The sequence below is a fragment of the Gorilla gorilla genome, chromosome X, assembly GCF_029281585.2.
Source record: "Gorilla gorilla gorilla isolate KB3781 chromosome X, NHGRI_mGorGor1-v2.1_pri, whole genome shotgun sequence".
Classification (NCBI taxonomy): domain Eukaryota; kingdom Metazoa; phylum Chordata; class Mammalia; order Primates; family Hominidae; genus Gorilla; species Gorilla gorilla.
In genome coordinates, this window is record NC_073247.2 from 61,972,624 (window position 1) to 61,999,906 (window position 27,283).

General features: G+C 38.7%; 1 protein-coding gene across 1 annotated transcript in view; it reads left to right on the plus strand.

The window, feature by feature from the left end:
• The first annotated feature begins 12,831 nt into the window (after positions 1-12,831).
• MAGED1 (MAGE family member D1) overlaps positions 12,832-27,283 on the plus strand; it is a 99,432-nt gene continuing 84,980 nt past the window's right edge. Inside the window, exon 1 of the mRNA XM_004064173.5 lies at positions 12,832-12,932. The gene's annotated coding sequence lies outside the window, so the exon portion shown is untranslated. The remainder of the gene's footprint in view (positions 12,933-27,283) is intronic.

Consider the following 27,283-nt stretch of genomic DNA (forward strand, 5'->3'; position numbering starts at 1 on the left):
AGTAGATTTCACGTAAAATTAGGAACTTCAAACTTCTCTTGAAAATGAGAAGATTTGGTAACTTGATATTTGCATTCCCTAGAGGTACCAATCAACCGAAACTGAGTAGTAGCTGCTAGCTGCTGCCCCATTTAGATGGAAATAGTCAATTTTGTGGGTTTTTTTATTTTTATTTTTTTGAGATGGAGTCTTGCTTTGTTGCTGATGCTGGAGTGCAGTGGCACAATCTCGGCTCACTGCAACCTCCACTTCCCAGGTTCAAGTGATTCTCTTGCCTTAGCCTCCTGAGTAGGTGGGACTACAGGCGCGTGCCACCATGCCCGGCTAATTTTTTGTATTTTTTAGTAGAGACGGGGTTTCATCACGTTAGCCAGGATGGTCTCGATCTCCTGACCTGGTGATCCACCCACCTTGGCCTCCCAAAGTGCTGGGATTACAGGTATGAGCCACCGTGCGTGCCTGGCCTGTTTTTTCTTTCTTTCTTTCTTTCTTTTTTTTTTTCGCTCTCATTAGAGGTTAATCAATTTTACTGATCTTGTAGAACCAGCTTTTGGTTTCATTGATTTTCTCTGTTGTTTTTTTATCATTTCTCTTACATTAGTTTCCACTTTGATTCTTATTATTCCCTTTTTTTCCTGCTTACTTTGGGATTTTCACTTTTTCTTAAGTTTCTAAGGATGAACAGGAGGTCATTGATTTGAAATCTTTCTTCTTTTCTAATGTAGATATTCATTGCTATTAATTTCCTCCTAAGTACTTCTTTAACAGCATCCCACAAATTCTAATATAGTGCATTTTCATCTTCCATTAGGCTAAAAATACTTTTTTTTTTCAGACCAGAGTCTTGCTCTGTTGCCAGGCTGGAGTGCAGTGGCACGATTTTGCCTCACTGCAACCTACGCCTCCCTGGTTCAAGCGATTCCCCTGCCTCAGCCTCCCGAGTAGCTGCCACCACGCCCAGCTAATTTTTTCTATTTTAGTAGAGACGAGGTTTCACCATTTTGGCCAGGATGGTCTTGATCTCCTGACCTCGTGATCCGCCTGCCTTGGCCTCCCAAAGTGCTGGGATTACAGGCGTGAACAACTGTGCCCAGCTTAAAAATACTTTTTAATTTCCCTTTTCATTTAATCCTATGATACATGAGTTATTTATAAGTTTGTTATTTAGTTTCCAAATGTTTAGGGATTTTCCAGAGTTTATGCACTATTGATTTCTTAGTTAATTCCATTGTTATCTAAAAATATACTTTGTATGGCTTGAATCCTTTAAAATTTACAGGGAGATGTTTTATTCCACAGAATACGGTCTATTTTGGTAAATGTTCCATATGTATTTGAGAAGAATGTACATTCTATTGTTGATTAGAGTGTTCTATAAATGTCAGTAAGGTCTAGTTGGTTGATTGTGTTGTTCAAATCTGCTTTATATCATTTTGACTTTTCTGCTTACATTGAGAGAAGAATATTAAAATCCCTTACTGTATTTGTGGATTTGAATATTTCTCTTTGCAGTTCTATCAGGGTTTGCTCCATGTATTTCTTTTATTAAGTACATAAGCATGTATGATTATTATGTCTGCTTATGTAATTGACTAAGTTATAACTTTTTTTTTTTTTTGAGACGAAGTCTTGCTCTTGTCCCCCAGACTGGAGTGCAATGGTGCGATCTCAGCTCACTGCAACTTCTACCTCCCGGGTTCAAGCGATTCTCCTGCCTCAGCCTCCTGAGTAGCTGGGATTACAGGTGCCTGCCATCATGCCCAGTTAATTCTTGTATTTTTAGTAGAGATGGAGTTTCACCATGTTGGCCCGGTTGGTCTCGAACTCCTGACCTCAGGTGATCCGCCTGCCTCGGCCTCCCAAAGTGCTGGGATTACAGGTGTAAGCCACTGTGCCCGGCCAGTTATAACTATTAAATATCCTTCTTTATCCATGGTAATATTCTTGGCTCTAAAATCTACTTTGTCTCCTCCAAATTTAGCCTCTCTGGCTTTCTTTGCACTAAAGTTAACATGGCATATCTTTGTCACATCTTTTAGTTTTATTATATTTGTGCCTTTAAAACTAACGTGCATTTTTTAATAGATAGCATATAGTTGTGTCTTACATTTTTATTCAATCTGCCAATCTCTGACTTTAAATTGGGGTGTTCAGACCTGTTACATTTAATGTCATTTATTACTATGATTTGGTTTGAGTCTAGTATTTTTTTATTTGTCCCACCTGCTCTTTGTTCCCTTTTCCCTGTTTTCTGTCTTCTTTTGATTAGTCAAGCATTTTTTTTCTTTCTTTTTTTTTTTTTGAGACGGAGTTTAGCTCTTGTTGCCCAGCCTGGAGTGCAACGGCACCATCTCAGCTCACCGCAACCTCTGCTCCAAGGTTCAAGCGATTCTCCTGCCTCAGCCTCCCGAGTAGCTTGGATCACAGACATGTGCCACCACACATGGCTAATTTTTGTATTTTTCGTAAAGACGGGGGTTTCCCCATGTTGGTCAGGCTGGTCTCGAACTCCTGACCTCGTGATCCGCCTGCCTCGGCCTCCCAAAGTGCTGAGATTACAAGCATGAGCCACCGCGCCTGGCCTAGTCAAGCATTTTTCTGATTCTATTTTATCTCCTTTGTCAGTTCATTGCTTGTAACTTTTTGTTTTGTTATTGTAGTGATTAGTCAAATTTCATTTTAAAGGCTTTAAATAATGAGGATTTTAAAAAATATATTTATCCTTTTCACTACCATTTCTGGCCCTCTTAATTCCTTTCTGTAGATACATATTTCCACCTAGTATCATTTTCCTTCTGCATGAAAGACTTTAACATTTCTTGTAGTACAGTTCTGCTAGTAATGGATTATTTCAACTTTTCTATGTCTGGGAAATGTCTTTGTTTTACCTTCGTTTTGAAAGATCCTCTACAGAATTTTACTTTGACATTTTATTCTTTCAGTATATTAAAGGTGTTTCTCCATTGTCTTCTCGTTTGCATTATTTCCAATTAGAAATCCAATGTCGGCTGGGTGCGGTGGCTCATGTCTGTAATCCCAGCACTTTGGGAGGCCGAAGAGGGTGGATCCCCTGAGGTCAGGAGTTCGGGACCAGCCTGGTCAACATGATGAAATCCCATCTCTACTAAAAATACAAAAATTAGCCGGGCGCCTGTAATCCTGTACTTGGGAAGCTGAGGCAGGAGAATCGCTTGAACCTGGGAGATGGAGGTTGCAGTGAGCAGAGATCATGCCACTGCACTCCAGCCTGGGTGACAGAGTGAGACTGTCTCAAAAAAAAAAAAAAAAAAAAGAGAAGAGAGAAATTCAATGTGATTGTTATCTATATTCCTCGGTATATAACATGCTTCTTATCTCTAGCTGCCTCTAAGATTTTCTCTTTTTCACTGATTTTAAGCAATGTGATTATAATGTGCATTGGTGTAGCTTTCTTCATTTTTCTTGTTCTTGGGATTCATTTATCTTTTTAGTTCTGCAGATTTATAGTTTTCATCAAATTTGGAAATTTTCAGTTATTATTGCTTTAATTTTTTTCTGTCTCCTCCCACTCTCTCTTTTAGAGACTCCAATGACCCATCTCTTAGTCAGCTGAAGTTGTCCCACTTTTCACTGATGGTCTTTTAATTTCTTAGAATTCATTTTGTCCCTGTGTTTTATTTTGGATAGTTTACATTGCTATGCCGTCACATACACTACAATGTTCTTCTGCATATCTAATCTGCCATTAATTTCCATCATCATGTTTTTCGTCTTAAAAATTTTAGTTTTCACTTCCAGAATATCTATTTTGGTCTTTTTAATATTTTCCATGTCTCTACGTAACTTTTTGAACATATGGAACATAGTTATAATGTCTACTTAAATGTCCTTGTCTGCCAATTCTAACGTCTCTATTAGCCGTGGCTCAATTTCAATTGTTTGTTTTTTCTCTCAATATAGCTCGTATTTCTATGCTTTTTTTCATTGTTCATAATTTTTAATTGGATATTAGCTAGACATTGTAGAGTGTACCTTGTTTGGTGCTGACTTTCTGTAGTTACATAAATATTCTTAACATAGTTCTGAAACATAGTTAAGGTATTTAGTTTGACCCTTTTGGTTCATACTTTTAAATTTTGTTACAGGACTGAAGTGGTGTTCATTTTAGGCCTAATTATTTTCCACTACTGAAGCTATCCTTCTGTGCACTCTACCCAATGCTCCATGAATTTTGAGGTTATCTAGTGTAGCTGGTGAGAACACCATTATTTTTGCCCCTTCATTCACCGCAGACACTGTTAGGTCTAATCTTTTTGGGTGATTCTCTATCTGGTCTTGGGTACTTTCCTCACATGCATGCTCTCATCAGTCCTCAGTTGAATGTTGGAGGAAAATCTCTGTAGATATCTAGCTATCTACAGCTCTCTCCTCTCTGATCCTTTCTCCTGCAAAGTCTATTCACCTCAGTCTTCCTGGATGCTCAGCTCCATCTTCTTGATGTACCATACCCCAGAAAATATTTCAAGGCAAAAATTGGGACAGTCTTTGGGCTCACCTCATTTCCCCCACCCCCATCATTCAGGGCTCACTATCCTTCATTTCTGGATTTCTGGATCTCCAATGTCTTGGAAACTGTTTCCTATAGCTGAAACATATTTTGGTTATTTCAGTCATAAGGGTAAATCTGATACTTCTTATTCCATGTTGTCCATAACAGAACAATAAATAATTTTTAATTGAGGTATTTTATATGCAATAATATGTACTACTCATGTGTGTATAGCTCAATTATTTCTGTATCTGTGCAATCACCATCTGGATCAAGATATTAACATTTTCAAGCACCCCTAACAGGCTACCTCACTACTCTGTCTTATTGAAAGCTATCTTATTCTTTTGTTTTGACCTTGAGGAAACTTATGCTAGAATCAGTATAAATCTGAGTAATTTTACTGCTGCCACCCCTACTATCAATCTCCATCTTCCAGAAGTAGTCCCATTTCAGAGATTCATTTTTTTTTCCCAACAGATGGTCATTACAGAGTGAGTATTTTTGTCCAAGAATATTGGGCCTAAGTATTTAGATGTTCCCAGTTTAACATTGAAACCCACCCTGATCTCACTGTTACCAGTTTATTATTCACATAGAATACCAATAGATGCTACAGAAAGTAAGTGATGCTAATGGATTATGATTATGACTCAGATCACGAAAAGCAGCATGGTGCTGTGGAAAAAGTAATGGCTTACTTCCTCTTTTCCCTCTTTCCTGCCTAGACGAGAAATCAAAAACTTTATTTTAAAATCAGCGCCATTTTTTCCTGAATTTCTGATAGAATTGTTACTCCTATATAGCTCTGTTCCCCCTTCCTGATTTTTGTAGTATTATTTGTATACATATCATATCCATATATATTACAAACCCAATAATACTTTATTATGATTATTACTGTACATACTCTCGGGCCTTGTAAAGAAGCTGAGAGATGAAAGGTGAGCAACTATATATTTATGGTGTTTGTCACATTAACCTTTTAATTTATCATTTCTGATTCCTATTTGTTAATGTGAATTTGAATTGCCACCTGTGTCTTTACTCCGATAAGCTTTGCTCCCACCCACCTCCCATGTGATGTTATTGGAAATTATATTGTATTTATGAATGTTATAGTCCCAACAATAAAATTGTATGCATTTTTATATAATTGTTGTTAAATGAGTTAAGAGAACAGAGAATAAATATAGATTTACATAGCCATTTTTATTATTATATAGTTTCCTTTACCAGTATTTACTTTGTGTGTGTGGATTCTGTGTGCTCTGTGCTTTTAGGCTGAAGAAGTTTCTTTATTACATTTATTGTTAGATTTATCTACCAGCAATAAGTGTTTACAGTTTTTAAATCTGTGAATGTGTTTATTTTGCCTTCATGTAAGTTTTTTATTTTTTAATCATTATTTTTTTGAGACAGGGTCTCACTCTGTCACCCAGGCCGTAGTGCAGTGGTGCAATCACAGCTCACTGCAGCCTTCACCTCCCAGGCTCAAACAATCCTCCTGCCTCAGCATCCTGAGTAACTGGGACCACAGGCATGTGCCACTAAATTAGCCACTGGCTAATTTTTAAGTTTTTCATAGACATGGGGTCTCCCTATGTTGCCCAGGCTGGTCTCAAACTCCTGGGCTTAAGCGGTCCTCCTGCCTTGGCCTCCCAAAATGTTAGGATTACAGTCATGAACCACCGTGGACAGCTGTCTTCATTTTAAAAGATAGTTTTGCTGAATGTAAGATTCTATGTTGACATTTTTTTTCTTTCAGCACTTTGAATACGTCATCCCACTATCTTGTGGTCTCCATTATTTCTAAAGAGAAGTCAGTTGGTAATATTAGTGGGGCTCTGTTGTAGGTGATGAGTTGTTTTTCTCTTCTTCCTTTCAATATTATCTCTGTCTTTGGCTTTCAGCGTTTTTCTGTGTATGGTTCTTGCGTTTATCATACTTGAAGTTTACTGAACTTATTGGATATATAGATTAATTTTTAAAATCACATTTTGTAATTTTATCAGTCATTATTTCTTTGAATACTTTTTTCCTGCTCCCTTTTCTCTCCTCTCTCCTTATTGTACATCTGTTATGTGTATATTTGTGGGCATAATGGTGTGCTGCCTTTTTCTGGGGCTCTGTTCATTTTTCTTCATTTCTTCTTCTCTCTGTGCCTCAGACTGGTGAATCTTAATTGATTTATCTTCAAGTTTGTTGATTCTTCCTTCTGCCTGCCCAGGTCTGTTATTGAGCTCCTCCCAGGAATTTTTCACTTACACTTTTCAACTCCAAAATTTTAATTTTTCTGTTTTATAATTTCTATATCTTTACTAATATTCTCTATTTGTCAACATACCTCCTTTCCTTCTTTAAGCGTGGTTTCCCATGGTTCTTTGTATGTATGCATAAAGGCTGATTAAACATTTTTTCTGTTATATCTGACATCTAGGCCATCTCACTGGCAATTTCTGTTGCCTCCTTCTAATTCCTGTGCATGGGTCAGACACTTCTGTTTGTTTGCGTGTCTCATCATTTTTTTGTAAAACATATTGTCTTTTTTCATGATCTGTTACGCTGTCTGCCTGTGTTAGTATCATTCCCTGCTATTGGGCTCCACTAATTGCCGGCTGATTTGCTCTATTGTTTTGGATAACACCCTTGGGCATAAATTACTCAACAGTCTGATCCATTAAATTTGACCCCTTTGCAGGAATAGTTTTTGAAGTCAAACTGAAGTTCCTTCTGACTCTAGGAGGATTTTTGTTAGCTGTCTCTTTCTCTGATCCTCCCTGGAAAACTACCTGGCTTGTGGTTTATTTTGCTTCTCTCATGGATCTACCAGACTGTTCTCAATGCTCACCACTAAAAACTTCATTGTTTTTGAGATTGTGCTTGTGCTTGAACTTACCACACTCTGTTCCAAATAAATTCAGTTTTATTGCAGAGAGCTTTGAAGCTCTCTTCTTATGGCCAGTCTCCCTCCTGGGCAAAATCACTGCACCACTGCTCTGGGGCTTGGAGTAGAAACAGTGGACTGCTTCTCTCAGAGTGAAAGCCCTACTTTATGAGTTGAGCACTGGGTAGAGGCAGCACCCTCTGGTCTTCTTGGCTTGTCTCTGCCACTGTGGAACCTGCACTCTATGAGCAAACTTGAACGAGGGATATTAAAACCCCAGTATTTTTGGCGTGCCATTCCTGACATAGAGTTTCCACCCTATAAATGGTGGCTAGGTAGAGGAAGGGCACCCTGGGCCTCTCAGCTGCACTCACTTTGAATTTAGACTCTGCAACATAAAGCTGGAGGTGATGAAAAATACTAATACTGGTGGCCTGCTCACCCCAGGGAGAAATAACAGCCCTTAACCAGGAGACTGGGGAAGAGGAGGCTATATTTTCTTGGCCATACCCACCCAAATGATAGCTTTAATCACGCTGATTTTGATGGGGGAGGGATTGAGTAGGTCATGGCTCAAGTGCCGCAGACTTTCACTGTTCTTACTGACATTTATATTTTTTGAATAAATGTTTCTTCATTTGTTCTATGCCTTTAGAGAAATTTTCTGAGACTTTATATGGTTGTTTTAAAAATAATTTTTAGCAGTTATGGTTGTTTCCCTGTGCGGATGGTCTGTAGAACACCTGATACTTCCTTTCTGGAAGTCTGTGTTTTTATTCATACAAAAGCTGAGATTAATGGATATCTTCAAATTAAGTAGAGTGAAACTCAGTAAGAAATCAGTAAAAGGGAAGGCAAAACAAAAAGCTGCAGAACAAATAAATTTAGGTTATTTGCATTAGCTGCTCATATCAGTAGGGAAAAAATAGATTCAGTCAAAATATGTTTTTGGAAAAAGAAAGTAAACCACCTGGAAGAAAAAAATATAAAATGGGATTTTCCCTCATACGTCATCTAGAATAAATTCCTAATGGATCAAATATTTAAATTCAAACATTGATACATTAGAAGTAACAGGAGAGCTGTTCATAATCTTGGAGGAGAAAAAGGTTTTCTAAGTATGCTTACAAGAAATTCACATCAGTAGCCTAAAAGTAAAAAGATGGAAAGGTATATCATGAAAGCACTAATCAAAAGAAAGATAGAGGGCCAGGTGCAGTGGCTCATGTCTGCAATCCCAGCACTTTAGGAGGCTGAGGAGGGCCAATAGCTTGAGCCCAGGAGTTTGAGACCAGCCTGGCAACATGCCAAACCCCTGTCTCTACAAAAAATACACAAATTAGCTGGGCATCATGGTGCACACCTGTGGTCCCAGCTACTCAGGAAGCTGAGGCCAGAGGATCACTTGAGCCTGGGAGTTTGAGGCTGCAGTGAGCTGTGATTGCAACACTGCACTCCAGTCTGGGCAACAAGGTAAGACCCTGTCTTCAGAAAAAAAAAGAAAAGAAAAGAAAAGAAAGCTGGAGTGGTTATATTAATATCAGACAAATTATACTCCAGAGCAAAGGTAATTCCCAGGAATAAAGAAGGGCATTATATAATAATAAAAAGGTTCCATTCACCAAGAAGACATAACCTTCCTACATGTGCATACACTAACAAAAGAGTTTCAAAATACGAGGGGACTTCAAAAAGTTTGTGGGAAAATATAATTAAAAGATAAAAATAAAAACTATAAACTTTATTTCTCAACATTAGCTCCATCAAGTTCAAAACACTTTTGTAAGCAAAGATTCCAGCCATTTAGTCCATATCTAAAGAACTGAAGGGCCTGGAAATTTAACCATGTTAATGCAGGTTTTTGTTTGTTTGTTTGTTTGTTTTTTACATTATTAATCGAAGAGAAACAAGCACCTTTTAAAGATTTTTTTAAGATTAGGAAACAAAAAGAAGACTGAAAGAGCCAAATCGGGACTGCATGGTTGATGCCTAATGATTTCCCATCAAAACTCTCTCAAAATTGCTTTTGTTTGATTAGAGGACTGAACAGGAGCACTGTTTATGTGAAGCTTTTCTGGGTGTTTTTCTGCTTAAGCTTTGGCTAACTTCCTCAAAACACTCTCATAATAAACAGATGTTATTTTTCTTTAGCCCTCCAGAAAGTCAACAAGCAAAATGCCTCAAGTATACCAAAAAACTGTTTCCTTTACCTTTGCTCTTGACCAGTCTACTTTTCCTTTGACTAGACCACTGCCACCTCTTTGTAGCCATTACTGTGATTGTGCTTTGTTTTCAGGATCTTACTGGTAAAGCCACGTTTCATTTTCTGTTATAATTCTTCGAAGAAAGGCTTCAGGATATTGATCCCACTTGTGTAAAATTTCCATTGAAAGCTCTCCTCTTTATCTGCTGCCGATCTGGGCACAATGGTTTTGGCACCCATTGAGTGGACAGTTAGCTCAACTTTATTTTTTCAGTCAGAATTGAGTAAACTGAACCAGTTGAGATGTGTATGGTGTTGGCTATTGTTTCTGCTGTTAATCATCAGTTCTCTTCAATTAGGGCACAAACAAGTTGAATCTCTTCCTCACAAATTTATGTGGATAGTCTGCTGCTGTGAGCTTCCTCTTCAACATTGTCTCACTCCTTCTTTTTTTTTTTTTTTTTTTGAGACAGGGTCTCACTCTGTCACCTGACACCCTGGCACTGCACAGGGTGGAGTGCGGTTTTTGTGATTATGTCTCACTGCAGCCTCGACCTCCCTGGCTCAAGTGATCCTCCCACCTCAGCCTCCTGGGTAGCTGGGATTAGAGGTGCACACCAACACACCTGGCTAGTTTTAAAATTTTTTGTAGAGATTGGCGTCTCACTATGTTGCCTAGGCTAGTCTCAAACTTCTAGGTTCAAGCAATCTTCCCTCCTTGGCCTATCAAAGTGCTGGGATTATAGATGTGAGCCACCACACCTGGCCTTCATCCCTTCTTAAAACAGGTTATCCATTTGTAAACTGCTGATTTCTTTTTTTTAATTTTCTTTTCTTTTTTCTTTCTTTCTTTCTTTTTTTTTTTTTTTTTTGTTGAGAGTCTTTCTCTGTTGCTCAGGCTGGAGTGCAGTGGCACAATCTTGGCTCACTGCACCCTCTGCCTCCTGGGTTCAAGTGATTCTTGTGCCTCAGCCTCCTGAGTAGCTGGGATTACATGTGTGCACCTGTAATCCCAGCACTTTGGGAGGCCAAGTCAGGAAGATCACTTGAAGCTTGGAGTTTGAGAACAGCCTGGCAATGTGGTGAAACCCCATCTCTACTAAAACTACAAAAAAATATATAAACTGCTGATTTCTTTGGGCATTGTCTCTGTAAACTTTTCATAAAACATCAATGATTTCACCATGCATCCACCCAGCTTCACCATAAATATGATGTTTTTCTTGTTTCAATTGTAGCAGAATTCATGTTGCTCTCACAGGCGCTCTGTTCAAACTGATGTCCTATCCTTCATAGCGCTTCAAGCTAGATCCTGTTCGGACATGTTAGCATTTATTTTGGTGCAAAAAATTTTTGAAATCTAGGCATAGTTTTTTTAATAATATGTATTTCCATGAACAGTTTGAAGACCCCTCAAATATAAAGCAAAATCTCAGAGGCTGAAAGAAGAAATAGACAAATTCACAAATATAATTAGGGACATCAACACTCCTCTCTCAATAATTAATATAATATTTTACATAGCAAATAACCAAGGATACAGAATAACTGAATATTATCAATTATCTCTAGCTGATATTTATAGAGCATTTCACTCAACAACAGGAGAATGCATATTCACATTCTTTTCAAGTGTACATGGAACATTCACCAAATTGACCATATCTTCAGTCATAAGACAAAATTTAACAAATGTAAAAGAACTGAAATCATATATTGTAAGTTTGCTGATCATAATGGAATTAAAAAAACAATAGTGGAAAATAACAGGAAAATCTCCAAATACTTGGAAATTAAACATGCATTTCTAAAGAACCCATGGGTCAATGAGGAAGTACACACTGGAGACAGTGGCTCATGCCTGTAATCCCGGCACTTTGGGAGGCTGAGGCAGGAGAATTGCTTGAGCCCAAGAGTTCAAGACCAGCCTAGGTAACAAAGCAAGACCCCATCTCTACAAAAAATAAAAAAAGATTAGCTGGACATGGTGGTGTGCTTCTGTAGTCTAGCTACTTGGGAGACTGAAGCAGGAGAATCACTTGAGCTTAGGAGTTTGAGGTTATAGTGAACTATTATCATGCCACTGCACTCCAGCCTGGACAACAGAGTGAAACCCTGTCTCAAAAAAAAAAAAAAAAAAAAGGAGGAACTACAAAGGTAAAATTAGAGATCATTTTGCACTAAATTAGAATCAATATACAAAAATATCAAAATACAAAATATAAAGATTGGTGGGATGCAGCTAAAGCAGTGCTTAGTGGGAAACGTGAGTCAAATTGATGAAATAAATTGTAAAAGTACCAGCAAAACTAAGGACCGATCTTATTGCTGGTTTCCTTCTTTGCTCTGACCACATTTTGGTCATTTATTCATTTAACAAACATTGATAAACACGTATTTTATGCTAGGCTCTTACGTGTTTAAATGTCATCTTTAGCTCTAGGCTCTGGGATCCTAGTGTAGTGTCTCTGGGTGTAGCATAGTATTTGGGACATGGTAGGTGCTCAGTATATACTTGTGGACTGACTAAAAATAACCACAAGAGATCCTCCCCTGTGGTGAGAATTGTGGCGCAGATTTGGGGGCCAGGAGAACTTTCTGGAGGTAGTGGCAATAAATAATTCAGTTCTAAACTTGTTCTGAAAGTATTTAACCAGAGTACGGATTTTTATTATTGAAACATTTTTTTCAGTTTTCATTTTCTTCCTTTTCTTGGGGAGTATGTAAAATAATGCAAGAATGCTTTCTAAATGAGTCCACGTTTATTCTTTGGATATTTGAATACGGTATGTAACTCTGGATACGATCTCAAAGCAAAAATGATTTAGATTGAAGATTTTTGTAAAAAGCTTGAAATTGAAGTATACCGCTAATACAAATGAACTTTTTAAAAGTGGTGTGCCAGAAAACAGTAAATTAGTTTGGTAAATATGTAACTGTAGACATCCAAGACAGAGAAAATGAGGCCTGAGTTAAGGGACTAAGATGAAGGGAGATATTTCTAAGGCGAATCAACAAGGAGAGGTGGCGAATTGTACATGAGGGATTTGGCGGAGATACTGCAGCTCCTGGCACGACTAGAATTAGGATTTGTAAAAAGTTAGTGATTCTCTCTCCCTGCCGGTTTACATCACAATGTAGGTGTTGATCTAGGGAGGGAGTCAATGAGATAGAGCATTGCAGAGCTTGCTAGAGAGGCACAGGAAGTTGCCTGAAGTGAAGGAGGGGGTGGCGGCTGCAGAAGCTAAAGCTTCCGCCAAACAAAAGAGGACAGCACTTCCGGTCACGCCATCGTTGCTGCCTTCTTCGTCAAGGTGAGTGTAAAGAAGGGGACTTGGTAATTCTCACAAATAAATCCCCATACACTCCAGGGAAACCTCCTTTTGTGCCTCAACGTGGGGTGGAAAGGAGAATTCATCCCCGCGTACGTTGTATGAAGGATGCTTCTGACGCCTGTGGTTCTGATCGCCTCGCTATCTCCTCCCTTCTCCTCCGGAGATGGGGGGCCCGCTCCTGCCTCACCTCCTCACTCTGGTGGTCCCTTTAACCGCTTGACTCCCGGTCATGCTTCACCTCTCCTCTTTATCCCGTATCCTCTTCTCTGGTCTGAGCCAGCGTCATTCCCTCTACCACAGGTCACTCCTACCTCCTACCTCTCACCTCCGCCTTCTGCCCCCCATCCTTTTAACCTGCGACACTTTGCGAGCCCCTTCCTACCCTCTGTTTTACTCCCCCTGCTGGCCTTTGGTCTTTCCTGTTCCCCTCCCGCGGAGACCAGTAAATTACGTACTTTGCAACAGTAGGTGTGACTTCAAGGTCAAGGCTTTTTTTTTTTTTTTTTTTTTTTTTTTTGGTTCTTTTAAAGTATAAGCAAAGAAGCAGAAACCTTAGAGCCCTAAGAGGCGTAGGCACTTGTCCAAATGATGTTCTTTTTTTTTTTTTTAACTCTAAACAAAATTACACATCATTTAGATACTATTGCACAGGTTTCAGTCTTCTACACATTGCATTTATTTTTTTATGTTGCCATAGAATCCTCAGATTTTGGGGGGCAAACATAGTGGATTATACCTATAACCTGGTTTCAGCTTCAGCGTAAGCTTTCCCATCCCCTGTAAAACTTCTCTTAGCGGCGAAATGGTTGACAGGAATGGCATCCAATCACAAATTTATTACTTTATATGAGTTGAGTTTATTATGCAATTTCTTTTCTGGTCTCTGATAGCAACATTAAACAGCAAGCTGACATTTTGCAGACGAAGACTTTTTCTCAGAGCTTTGCAAGTATTACATAATCTATTTGTTGCAATGTGAAATGTACTTTTCTATTACATTTGTTACCATGTCAAATTTATCTTGTGAGAACATTAGTTATTAAATAATAATCACAATACCGAAATGATCATTAAATTTATGCTGAGAATCAGAGTTTTCCAGGCTCTATCAGGATCTAACGAGGAATTTAACCAAAGTTCTCTTTGAACAAGCAGTGGACTCCTTCCTGTGTGTTATGCTTGCCAGACTAAGGGGTGATTATCTTTTCTAGGCCATGTATAGTTTTTATTTAAGAATAAACAATGAGGCAGAGCTTTTGTGACACCAAAACACTTAGGAAAGAGTATTGCTGATGTCTCTTTATACTCTATTCAAATCATTATTACACAGCATTTAAATATTATCACACTTGTTTCAACCCACTGTGCATCCATCCATTCATTCAATAATTTTTTATTGAATAATTTTTATTTGCCAGACAGTGTTCTCAGCACTGGAGATACAACAGTGAATAACAAAAACAAAGTCTTTTAAACTATAGCTGGGAGACAGACAATAACTTAATATATAAACAATATATATCGGCAAGTGGCACTGGTGTTAAATGAACAAAACAAAAAAATACATGAAGAAATAAAAAAGAAAAAAACAAAAAAAGAAATAAATATGTAATAGGTTGTAATGTGGACGGGTTCTACTATTTTAGATAGGATGGGCAGGAAGGCTTCACTGGTAAGGTGATATTTGAGCAGGAACCTGAAGGAACTGAGGGCACACACTATGCAGATATTAATGGGAAAACAGGATTTATGTCACAGTCTTTGCATTTGTTCACTCTGTTTCCTAACCCGCCCCCACCTTCCCATTCCCCTAGTGGTCACTTTTCTGCATAGCATTAATTCAACGCTCTGCATACTCAAATAACCTGATCCATTCACATTAATTTCTCATATTCTCTTCCTCCTGGCTAGCTTCTTGCTACCATTTAGGCGACTTGTCAGCCTCTTTAGGAAGACATATCACTATCTCCATACCCACCTCATCCTCAGTTTGTTGATTGCTGGTGCACTGTGTGCTATCCTACAGGATATTTGATTATCTCTCTCGCTGCTCTTACCACTTTGTGTTCATAATATGTTGTCCATAAATATTTGGTACGGTAAAGTGAAATGAATTCAGTGCTTGTTTATAAAAGATAAAACTTTTAAATATGGCTTTCCCCCTAATGTTCAACACTATTCTCTAAGGTCAGTATTATCATTGTCATTTTATTAATGCTAAAACCAAGACTAGGAGGTAAGTAGTAACTTGCTAAACTGTGGTACAGTTTATGGAGTTAAGGTTTTTCAGGCACTCAGTCCTGGTCTGGTTCTCTCTATCTGTGTTTCTTAATGAGAAATAAAAAATATACAGAATATTTTATTATTTTATAAGACAATCCGGGTATAGAAATTTTATTTTTTGTGCTTCTTTCACAACTTAGATCATATCAGGTGCTTGAATTACTCCCTAATTATAAATATTAAGCTCTGAGAGGCATGAATAATGCCTCTTTTTACCAGAATATTTTTAAATAAAAAATTAAACAAGCAGAAGTTGAAAGAAGAGTACAATGAAAACTTTTATATTCTGGACCTAGATTCAACAACTGTTAACCTTTGCCATATTAGCTCACTCTCTCTATTACTCACTCTCTTTCTCCATGCATCCATCCATCCATCCATCCGTCCATCCATCCATTTATCCATCCATCCATCTATTTTTTGATCTATTTTGGCTGAACCATTTGACACTTGCAGGCATTATTTTAAGTAAATGTAAATACATGCAGAAAAGTGCACATTGTCCTAAGTGTACAGCTCAGAGCATTTTCTTTTCTTTTCTTTTCTTTTCTTTTTTTTTTGATGGAGTCTTGCTCTGTCCCCCAGGCTGGAGTGCAGTGGTGAAATCTTGGCTCACTGCAACCTCCACCTCCTGGGTTCCAACGATTCTCCTGCGTCAGGCTCCCGAGTAGCTGGGATTACAGGCACATGCCACCATGCCTGGCTAACTTTTTTACTTTTAGTAGAGACGGGGTTTCACCATGTTGGCCAAGCTGGTCTCGAACTCCTGACCTCGTGATCCACCCGCCTGGGCCTCCCAAAGTGCTGGGATTACAGGCGTGAGGCACCGCGCCCGGCCAGCTCAAAGCATTTTCACAAAGTGAACTCAGCTGTGTAACCAGCATCAAGATCGGGAAATTTTGAAAGCCCCTAAATGTATCCCTTATTTGTTACTATTCCAAATTAATCACAATCCTGGCCTCTGTCATTGTATAATAATAATTTTGTCTGTTTTTAAACTTTAAAAAGTAACACAGTTTGTGTTAATTTTTTGGCTTGAGGATTTGTTTTTGAGATTCATCCATGTTATTGAGTGTAGTAGTAATTCCTCTATTTTCATTGCTATTCCATTGTATGAATGTACCACAATGTAGTTACCCTTTTATTGTAGATGACATTTTTGTTGTTTCCATTTTCAGCTTGCAAATAGTATTGTGAGCATTCTAGTACATGTCTTTTGGTGATATATTCACACATTTCTGTTGGACATATACCTAAGAGTAGAATTGCTGAATCACAGGTTAGGTATATGATTAATTTTAGTAAATACTGCCAGCCAGCTTTCCAAGGTGATTGTACGAGAAGACTCCTAACATAATTTTTTTTTTTTTTTTTTTTTGAGACAAAGTCTTGCTCTGTCGCCCAGGTTGGAGTGCAGTGGCGTGATCTCAGCTCACTGCAACCTTCGCCTCCCGGGTTCAAGTGATTCTCCTGCCTCAGCCTCCCGAGTAGCTGGGATTACAGGTGACCGCCACTACGCCCAGCTAATTTTTTGTATTTTTAGTAGAGATGGGGTTTCACCATGTTGGCCAGGCTGGTCTCAAACTCCTGACCTCGTGATTCTCCAGCTTCCGCCTCCCAAAGTGCTGGGATTACAGGCCTGAGCCACTGCACCTGGCCAGAAATTTTTCAGAGTGGAAGTTGCTCTAGAATATTGCCAACACTTGCCTTTGTCTTGGTAGCTATTCTAATGGTTATGAATGGTATCTCACTGTGGTTTTATTTCGCATTTCTCTGATGATGGACCTTTCCGTAAATTTGTTAGTCTTTTGGATATTTTTTATGAGGTGCCTGTTCAAATCTTTTGACTACTTTTTCTCCTGGGCTAACTTTTTTTATTGATTTATAGGAGCTCTTTCTATATTAAGGATGTGAATGCTTTGTCAGATATATGTATTACAAATCTCAGTGGCTTGTATCTTCAGTCTCTTCATGGTGTCTTTTGATGAACTATATATCTGAATTCTAATTTTCAGATTTTTTTTTCATTTATGGTTAGTGCTCCTTTGTACTGATTAGGAAACTTTTATATTTCCCAAGGTCATGAAGATAGTTTCCTAGGCTGTGTTATTGTTTAACCTTTCATATTTATGTTTATAATCTGTAATTGATTTTTGTGTATATTGTCAGTATGGGTATATGTAAAGGCCCTTTTTTTGTTGTTGAAGTGACATTCAGTCAACCCCAAACCACTTATTGAAAAGATCATTCTTTCCCTTTTGTAGTGCCATCCTTTTCATTAACTCAAATATATAAATCAATAATTTGATTTAGTTCTGAATTCTGTTCAGTTTGGTTTGTCTATCCTTGTATGAATACCACTGTCTTAATTAATGTAACTTCACAACGTGCCTTATGTATGGTTATGTGAGTCTTACACTTTTGTTCTTTTTCTTCAATAATGCCTTGGTTATTCCTGGTCTTTTTCCTTATACGTTTTAGAGCTAGTCAGTTTCTACAAACATTCTTCTTGGCATTCTGATTGAGATACCATCTAACAGATCAGTTTAGGGAGCAGATATCATGGCACATCACCCTTAAATATCTCAGCATTCATCTCCTAATATTAGCATTACTTTGTAGTAATTAATTACCATTATCTCACTAAGGAAAATTAATGATTCCCTAATATCAACAAATACCTAATCTTTTCAAATTTATTTTCCTCAATAAGCCTTTGTAAGCTGATATTTAAAACTATCATCCAACCTAGATTAATGTATTGTTAAGTTTTTGGGGATTTTATTGGTGTTATTTTCTCTCCTTTGTTGAACTTGTGAATATTTATATATTTAGTACTTTTCAATCCGTTGCAGTCATTATTTCTTCTGTTGTTCCAACTGTCCAATCATGGCAAGTGGGAGCCCATTCACATTCACATTGGCTTCTGTGTCTTTTCTCTTTTGTTACATACATTTTCAAATATATTCAAGGTAGAAAATAGTAAAATAGGCTGTGCACGGTGACTCACCCCTGTAATCCCAGCACTTTGGGAGGCCGAGGTGGGAGGACAACTTGAGCCCAGGAGTTTTAGACCAGCCTGGGCAACAAAGTGAGACCCCATCTCCACAAAAAATTTAAAAATTAGCTGGACATGGTGGCACGTGCTTGTAGTCCCAGCTACTTGGGAGGCTGAGGGGGGAGGATCGCTTGAGCTGGGGAGTTTGAGGCTGAAGACAGCTGTGATTGCACCAGTGCACTCCAGCCTGGGCGACAGAGTGAGACCCTGCCTTAGAAAAAAAAATAGTAAAATAAACATGCATGTATCCATTCCCCAGCTTCAATAATTAACAACATTTTGCCAGAACTGGCAAGTTTTGTTTTATCTATTCTCACCCATTTTTTTCCACATCCCAGATATGTCATCACACAGGTGAATAACTCAGTATGTATCTCTAATTCATAGGTGCATTAAGTAACCACCACGTCATTATTATACTTAGTAAGATAAATAATAATTTATTTCTTTTTTCTCTTTTTTGAGACGGAGTCTTGCTCTGTGCCTGGCGAATTGTCTTAAAGTTATAGTTATACAGTAGCTTTGTTAAGTCAGTATCCAAACAAGGACCATTTATTGCCAATGGATGTTTTTCTCTTAAGTCTTATAAAGCCCTTGCATAGTCCCCTTTTTATTTTATTTTATTTTATTTTTTTTTTGAGACGGAGTCTCGCTGTGTCGCCCAGGCTAGAGTGCAGTGGCGCGATCTCTGCTCACTGCAATCTCCGCCTGCCGGGTTCACGCCATTCTTCTGCCTCAGGCTCCCGAGTAGCTGGGACTACAGGCCCCTGCCACCATGCCCGGCTAATTTTTTGTATTTTTAGTAGAGATGGGGTTTCACTGTGTTAGCCAGGATGGTCTCGACCTCCTGACTTTGTGATCCACCCGCCTCTGCCTCCCAGAGTGCTGGGATTAATTACAGGCGTGAGCCACCACGCCTGGCCCCTTAGTCTCCTTTTTGAAAGATCGTTGATTAATTCAAGAAACTGCGTCATTAGTTCTATAGACTGTCTCATCTGGATTTAGATGATTGCTTCCTTGAGGTGGCATTTATTTTGTTTTCTCATCCTCCTGTTTCCTATTTACTGACATTTAGAGCTAGGGGCTTGATTAGATTCAATTTTGATTATTTTTTAAGAGAAAGACTCATTTTAGGCAGTGCTGTTTACTTTCTATTGTATTTTATCATGTCTAATTTTATCTTTTTTTTAATTGATGCTGGGATTGATTTGTCATTTCAGGGTGTTGTTGGGCTGATCTCTCCATTGTAGCTTTTCCCACCAACCTTTCTTCTGTTGGTTTTAGCAGCCATTGATGATAATTGCCTAGATTCATTATTTCTGTAGAGGTTGAAAAATGGTGATATTTAATTCTTTCAATCTTTCTGCATTATTAACTGGAATTACTTTATAAAGAAGACTTTTTCCTTATCAGCTATTTTTTGTCCTGAAGTATATTTCATAATAATCAAGATAAATGATGCTGCCGCTGCTGCTTTTTTTCATTTATCAGTGTTCGTAGTAATGAGTTGGTTTCTTAGCAACCGCCACTGTTTTCTTTAATATCATTAGGAATTCATGGATTTTTATGTATTTTAAGTGTATCAACCCATTGTGGTCATTTTTTAATGCTTAAACAGTGTCATCTTATAAATTAGGAGCCCCTTCTGTTTTAACTTCTATGTTTTTTTTCACATTATCTTGTTAGTCTTTGTTGGCATCCTTGCTTTTTGGCGTAAGCTATTTTAGGCTCATCATGTACACTCCCTGCCCCACCCCTGCAATTAGCCATTTTACAAGGAACTATGTAATTTTTCAGTGAACCTTGGTATTTAGAAACTAAGATGGGAATACTCAGGGGATTATTATTTTAAAAGTCATGCTACCTGATCTTTTGTTGTGCTCTTTTCCCTGCTATTGTGAATACATTGGAATGACTCTTGCAGCATTTTATTGAAAATTCGCTAAACATGGCTTTCATTTGTTTATGTAGTCATTCATTCAGCAAAAATTTATAGAATACTTACCATCATGTGTCTGGTCTTATGCTGGGCACAGGGAATATGAGGGTAAACCTGACTGGTCTCCTGTCCTTGGAGAAGACTCATTCTAGTGTGGATATGAGCAAATAGGCAGTGTCTAAAGAGCAGTGAACAGTACTGTGTTCATACTCTTTAGACATTGAGCATACTCTAGGCATAGGCAAATGGGCTATAGGAGCACAGAGAGGACATCCCAAAATGCTTTGGAAAGGGAAGATAATGCTTGATACTGGATGAGTAAATGAGGTATGAAGGTAGAAGAGTAATGAAGAGTGTTCCAGTTAGCAAACTGGAAGAAGTAGGGGGGGATCTTGATATAGTCAAGGAAAGGCATATATGTAGTTGGTTATGATGGGAACATAATTGTGTAAGTTTTTCAGTTTTCAGAAGATTGACAAAATAGTCTATTTACCACAGACATGAAGATGTAAAATGTTGTACGTATGTGTTGTTGATTTTTATTTTAAATCTGATAATGAAATAATCCAAATTCTAATTAAAATTAGTATTTAATGTACTTCTTGGACCTGATCATATTTTTTAGTTATTTCATTAATATTAAAGCATAGTTACAGTTAGGAGATGTCTATTTCATGTTTTAGTTCACTGCTTCTTTATTTTTTACTATTATTTTGCTTTATACGTGTTAAGAATCTGAATTTTCAAGATATGACATTAAAAATAGTGGCATATTTATTGTGGCTCTTCATCTCCCTTCATCCTTTGGCTGCTATTTGTGTCAACCTGTTTAATACCATAATTACAGCCTCTTGCATACTCACAAGGCAAAGTTGTTCCAGAAAACATGTCATCTCTCTTTATTACCAATTGGACATTATACTATACCTGTTACATTTTACAGCGTGTTGCACCTGAGGCTATCCATCTGACAGATACTGCGTGAATAGTATGTTAAACACAGGTTTGTGGTTTACCGGAGTGCTATGGTTTACCAGTTGGGAATTTTGGGACCGTGAGTGTGGGAGAATCACTAGGCTTAGGAGGGAACCACATCTCATATGTGGCCAGTAGGTGAAGAAGGGGTGTTCTATAAATCATTGAAGAATGTGGGGAAGCTTATTTTTTAAGAAGGGGAATTCTAGAGGTCACAAAGAAAAGATTCCAGGTGGGAAGGAGAGCAGTGAAACAGTAGATTAAAGGGGAAGTGGGAGTAGATTACTACTTTTCATTCTCTCTATTTGTCTTCTTTATTATAAGAATAATATGTTCCCAGAGTCCTGAAAGGCAAGAAGTATGAGTGAACAAGCGGGGAGTCAGAGAAGGTGAAAAAGGAAAACATACACTGTCTGAGAATGTCAGATGTGATGGGAGAGCAGTGGGGGGAAGATAGATTGCAAGCCTTAGGATGGATTGATAAGTCTTAGAAAAGACAGATCATTAATTAATTAATCAGTCAATTAACTAAAAACATACTGAAGACTAGCTGGATAATGAGAACATGTAATTGACTTAAACATGTTTTCAACTGAGTGAGGTAGACATAGACATTGCAACAGTGGTGCTATGCTAGAGGAGAGACCAAGGTGTGGTGCTGGCAGTAGAAACATAGAGGAAGGACCTCTAACCTACCTTAAGGGCTCAGAGAAGGCTTCCTAGAAGAGACCATATTAAGTGCACATGTACCCTAAAACTTAAAGTATAATAATAACAATAAATAAAGAAAGAAAGAAAGAAAAAAAAAGAACTGAATTTTGACAAAAAAAAGCTGTGAGTGGCACCAGAGAGCAAGTGGTCATTGGTCATTTAGACGATGTAAAGTAGCTGACTGGATATGCCATTTAGCCTTGAGCTTGAAAGTACCTAAAATAATGGGCAATTTAGAGGTTACTCTGTGGTCTAGTAAAGCTAAGGAAAAGGGGCAAATGGAAAGGAATAGTTTTATAAATGGTGTCCCCATTCTCCCAGCCCATGGCAACCACTAATATACTCTCCGTCTCTCTGAATTTCCCTATTCTGAACATTTCATATAATTAGAGTCTTGCAATATGTGGCCTTTTGTGTCTCACTTCTTCCAGTTAGCATAGTGTTTTCAAAGTTTATCCATATTATAGCATGTCTTAGTATTTCCATTCCTTTTCATGGCTGAAAGATATTCCATTGTATGATTATACCACCTTTTATGTATTCATTCATCAGATTGTAGATGGACAGATGAGTTGTTTCTACTTTTTGGCTATTATGAATAATGCTGCTGTGAACTTTTGGTATACGTTTTTGTGCAAACATATGTTCTCATTTCTCTGGGGTATATGCCTAGGAGTGAAATTGATAGTAACTCTATATTTAACTCTTTGAAGAACTGCCAAACTCTTTTCCAAAATGGCTCTACCACTTAAATTCCCACCAGGAATGTATAAGGTTCCAATTTCTCCACATCCTTGCTAACACTTGTTTTCCTTTTTTTTTTTTTAAATTACAACCATCTTAGTGAGTATATATAATAAAGAATCTCACTTAATTTTTAAAATATAATATTTAACCGCTGACATCTTTTTTTTTTTTTTTTTTTTTTGAGGCAGACTTTCACTCTTGTTGCCCAGGCTGGAGTGCAATGGTGCCATCTCAGCTCACCACAGCCTCCACCTCCCGGGTTTAACCGATTCTCCTGCCTTAGCCTTCTGAGTAGCTGGGATTACAGGCATGTGCCACCATGCCTGGCTAATTTTGTATTTTTAATAGAGACGGGGTTTCTCCATGTTGGTCAGGCTGGTATCGAACTTCCGACCTCAGGTGATCCACCCGCCTCTGCCTCCCAAAGTGCTGGGATTACAGGTGTGAGCCACCATGTTCTGCTAACTGCTGACATCTTTTAAGCCTCACCTCTCCCTCTTCATTTTCTGCTCCACAACTGGGCAAGTTAATTAGAAAGCATGAGTGCTTCATCCTTTGGAGCTAGCAAGAGATTCAAATCATGCAAGTGTCTTCCTGAATGTAAGAACCCTCACTCCTGCCTCATCCTTTAACCACAGTAAAAACTCAATTTAGTTTCCTTTCCTTGCTTTTTCTAACCTGCTTAGGAGACTTGCCTTGCTGTCCCCAGAAATGCATTGTTTATGTAAGTAAGTAGTAAACATTTTCATACCCTCTTTGTGTGTGAGGTGTTATCAATCTGAACATTGGAATCAAAATTTGGGTGGGGTCCCTCCTTCTTCTGCAGGATGGCAAGAACAATTGGCACAGTGAGCTTGGTGCTCAGATAATGACAGCCATCATGGGGGGAAGGGAGTATCTTTCCTTAATTGCTTTGGCTCACTGATTGGTTCTGATGGCAAGCATAAACATTGAGCCTGCAAGGGTAGCTAGTTTTTTAGTTGTGCTGTGCTGTGTTGTATTGTTGACTCCTGTAGAACCTCTCTTACAGATTTAGCTAACTTGGAAGTTTAGGTAATTTAATGGACATTTAGGAACAGTAGCATGGGATCCTTAAAGTAGCCCTGGATCATGTGTCTCAGCCCAGACCTATTTGTGTGTCTTAACGTAAAGCTGTGACTGATGCTAGGCTCAGGAGGAAAACCATGTCTATGACTAGCTGGTTTTGTGTCTCAATTAGGCTCTGACCCTGACAGCTGACTGCCCATTGGGTGGTCGCTCTTGAGAGCAGTCATCAGGGAGTGAAAAAAGAGAGAGAAAAGAGAAAAGAAACAGCTATTATGTGGCTTGCTGGGGTCTGGACTTCGAAGCACAAATGACTCACTAGAACCCTTAAATACCTCCGTTTTTATGGCTGTTGCTGCTGCTGCTGCCGCTGCCACTGCTGCTACCGCCGCCGCCGCCGCCGCTGCCACTGCCGCCACCACCACCTGTGCTTCTGTTGCAACAAAGATTCTGATCTTCAGGATTATAGGGAAAAACATTAGTGGCACCCCTGTAGCATGGAGAAAGGGGTAATTCAAACCCATAAAGCTCCTAGTCCTTTAATCTTATATGACCACCATTGCCTTTGGGGAGGCCCCTTACAGTGACAGTGCTGATTTGAGACTTTCTGCAGGAAGACATTTATAAATATGAGCAGGTTAGGGACCCCCCCAGAAATATATCCAGTAACAACAGCAACAAAAAAACAAGTACAGTCATGTACAGCATTATGATGTTTTGGTCAATGACAGATCACATTTGAGGACGGTGGTCTCATAAGACTATAATGGAGCCGAAAAATTCCTGTCATCTAGTGATGTCATAGCTGTTGTAACATTGTAGTGCAACGCGTTACTCACGTATTTATGGTGATGTTGGTGTAAAGAAGCCTGTAGTACCAGTCATATAAAACTAGAACAAGTACCATTATATATGGTACATAATACTTGATAATGATAAAAAAACAGCTAGGTGTGGTGGCTCACGCCTGTAATCCCAGCACTTTGGGAGGCCGAGGCAGGCAGATCACTTGAGGTCAGGAGTTTGAGACCAGTCTGGCCCACAGGGTGAAAACCTCTCTCTTAAAAAAAAAAAAAAAAAAAATTAGCTGGGCGTGGTGACGCACGCCTGTGGTCCCAGGTACTCTGGAGGCTGAGGCATGAGAATTGCTTGAACCTGGGGGGCAGAGGTGGCAGTGACCCAAGATTGTGCCACTGCACTCCAGCCTGGGTGACAGAGCGAGACCCTGTCTCAAAAAAAAAAGATGAAAAACAACCATGTTTATGTATTTACTATACCATAATTTTTATCAGTATTTTAGAATGTAGTCTTTCTACCTATTAAAAAAAAAGTTAACTATAAAAGAGCCACAGACAGGTCCTTCAGGAGGTATTCCAGGAGAAGGCATTGTTATAGGAGATGACAGCTCCATGTGTGTTATTGCCCCTGAAGAACTTCCGGTGGGACAAGATGTGGAGGTGGAAGACAGTGATATTGGTGATCCTGACTGTGTAGGGTTAGGCTAATTTGTGTGTATCTTAGTTTTTAAGAAAAAAGTTTAAGAAATAAAAAATTTTAAACAAATAAGCTTATAGAATAATAATATAAAGAAAGAATTTCTGTATAGCTGTATATATATATATATATTTTTTTAAGATGGAGTTTTGCTTTTGTTGCCCAGGTTGGAGTGCAACGGTGCAATCTCGGCTCACTGTAACCTCCGCCTCCCGGGTTCAAGTGATTCTCCTGCCTCAGCCTCCGGAGTTCTGGGATTATAGGCGTGTGCCACCATGCCCGGCTAATTTTGTATTTTTAGTAGAGACGGGGTTTCTCCATGTTGGTCAGGCTGGTGTCGAATTCCTGACCTCAGGTGATCCACGCATCTCGGCTTCCCAAAGTGCTGGGATTACAGATGTGAGCTACTGTGCCCGGCCATGTGTTTGTGTTTTAAAAGCTAAGCATCATTACAAAAGAGTCAAAAAGCTTTACAAAATTTAAAAAAGTTTATAAGTAAAAAGTTATAGAAAGCTAAGCTTAATTTATTATTGAAAGAAATGTTTAAAAAATGATTTTAGTGTAGCCTAAGTGTACTAAAGTGCACATTAGTGTACAGTAATATCCTAGGCCTTCACATTCACTCACCACTCATTCACTGACCCACCCAGAACAACTTCCAGTCCTGCAAGCTTTATTCATGGTAAGTGCCCAGTACAAGTGTACCATATTTTGTCTTTTTTTTTTTTGAGATGGAGTTTGACTCTTGTAGCCCAGGCTGGAATGCAATGGTGCGATCTCTGCTCACTGTAACCTCCTCCTCCCGGGTTCAAGTGATTTCTCCTGCCTCGCCCTCCCAAGTAGCTGGGATTACAGATGCCTGCTACCATGCCCGGCTAATTTTTGTATTTTTAATAGAGATGGGGTTTCACCATGTTGGCCAGGCTGGTCTTGAACTCTTGGGCTCAAGTGATCTGCCTGCCTGGGCCTCCCAAAGTGCTGGGATTACAAGCGTGAGCCACCGCCCCTGGCCATATTTTTGTCTTTTATACCATATTTTTACTGTACCTTTTCTATGTTTAGGTAGGTTTAGATACACAGATACAAAAATACACAGATACACAAATTGTGTTAAAATTGCCTACAGTATTCAGTACAGTAACCTGCTGTACTGGTGTGTAGTCTAGAAGCAATAGTCCATACCATATAACACAGGTGTGTAGTAGTGTATACCATCTAGGTTTGTGTAAGTACACTCTGTGATATTCGCACAACAGTGATGAAATCACCTAATGACACATGGCATTTCTCAGAATGTATCTCCATTGCTAAGTGACACGATTGTAAAAGAAAGAAAAAAAAACAGATATGAGAGGCCGAGGAAACAAACAGAAACGGAGATCCACAATTTGACCCAATTAGAATCCAGAATTTATGGAAAAATTTTACTAAAAGAGCAAAAAGATAAAAGGGTGCTGATTGGTGTTGAAATGCAGTGGGTGGCAAAACTTCATGACCTTAATTACTACTGGGGCTCAAATTGGTTATTATGTCAGGATCCCACTATATTTAATCAAGGTGCCTCCTGTAATCTAAGGGGAGTTCCTGAACAGGAAAGAGATAAACAAGTATACCTCACATTAACTATCAGAACTATTGCCTTGCCTGAATTCCTCACATTTGTACCATTCATTGCCTTAAAATATCCCATAGTGGGTATGAGCACTCTGATCCAATGAGTGATAAAATTAAGTATTTGGCACATGTGAATCCGTTTGACAACGTGAGATCCCAAGGACTATACCCCCAGTTAAAATAGGTTAATACAGCCCACTGTAAATTAGAATAAGTCTACAAATACGGAAACCCATGATACAAGGCCTATTTGGTGAAAGGGTGATTATCCCCATGTCTTCTCCATTAACAACCCAATTTGGCTTGTTCTTAAACTTCAAATGAATGGCACCTAATGGTGGATTACCATAACGCTAATGTTGTGGTCCCACACATTAAGGTCCCCATACCCAATATTGTTGACATTACTGACTCCATCCGGTCTGTGACTGATAAATATTTTGCTATTATAGATTTGGCTAATAT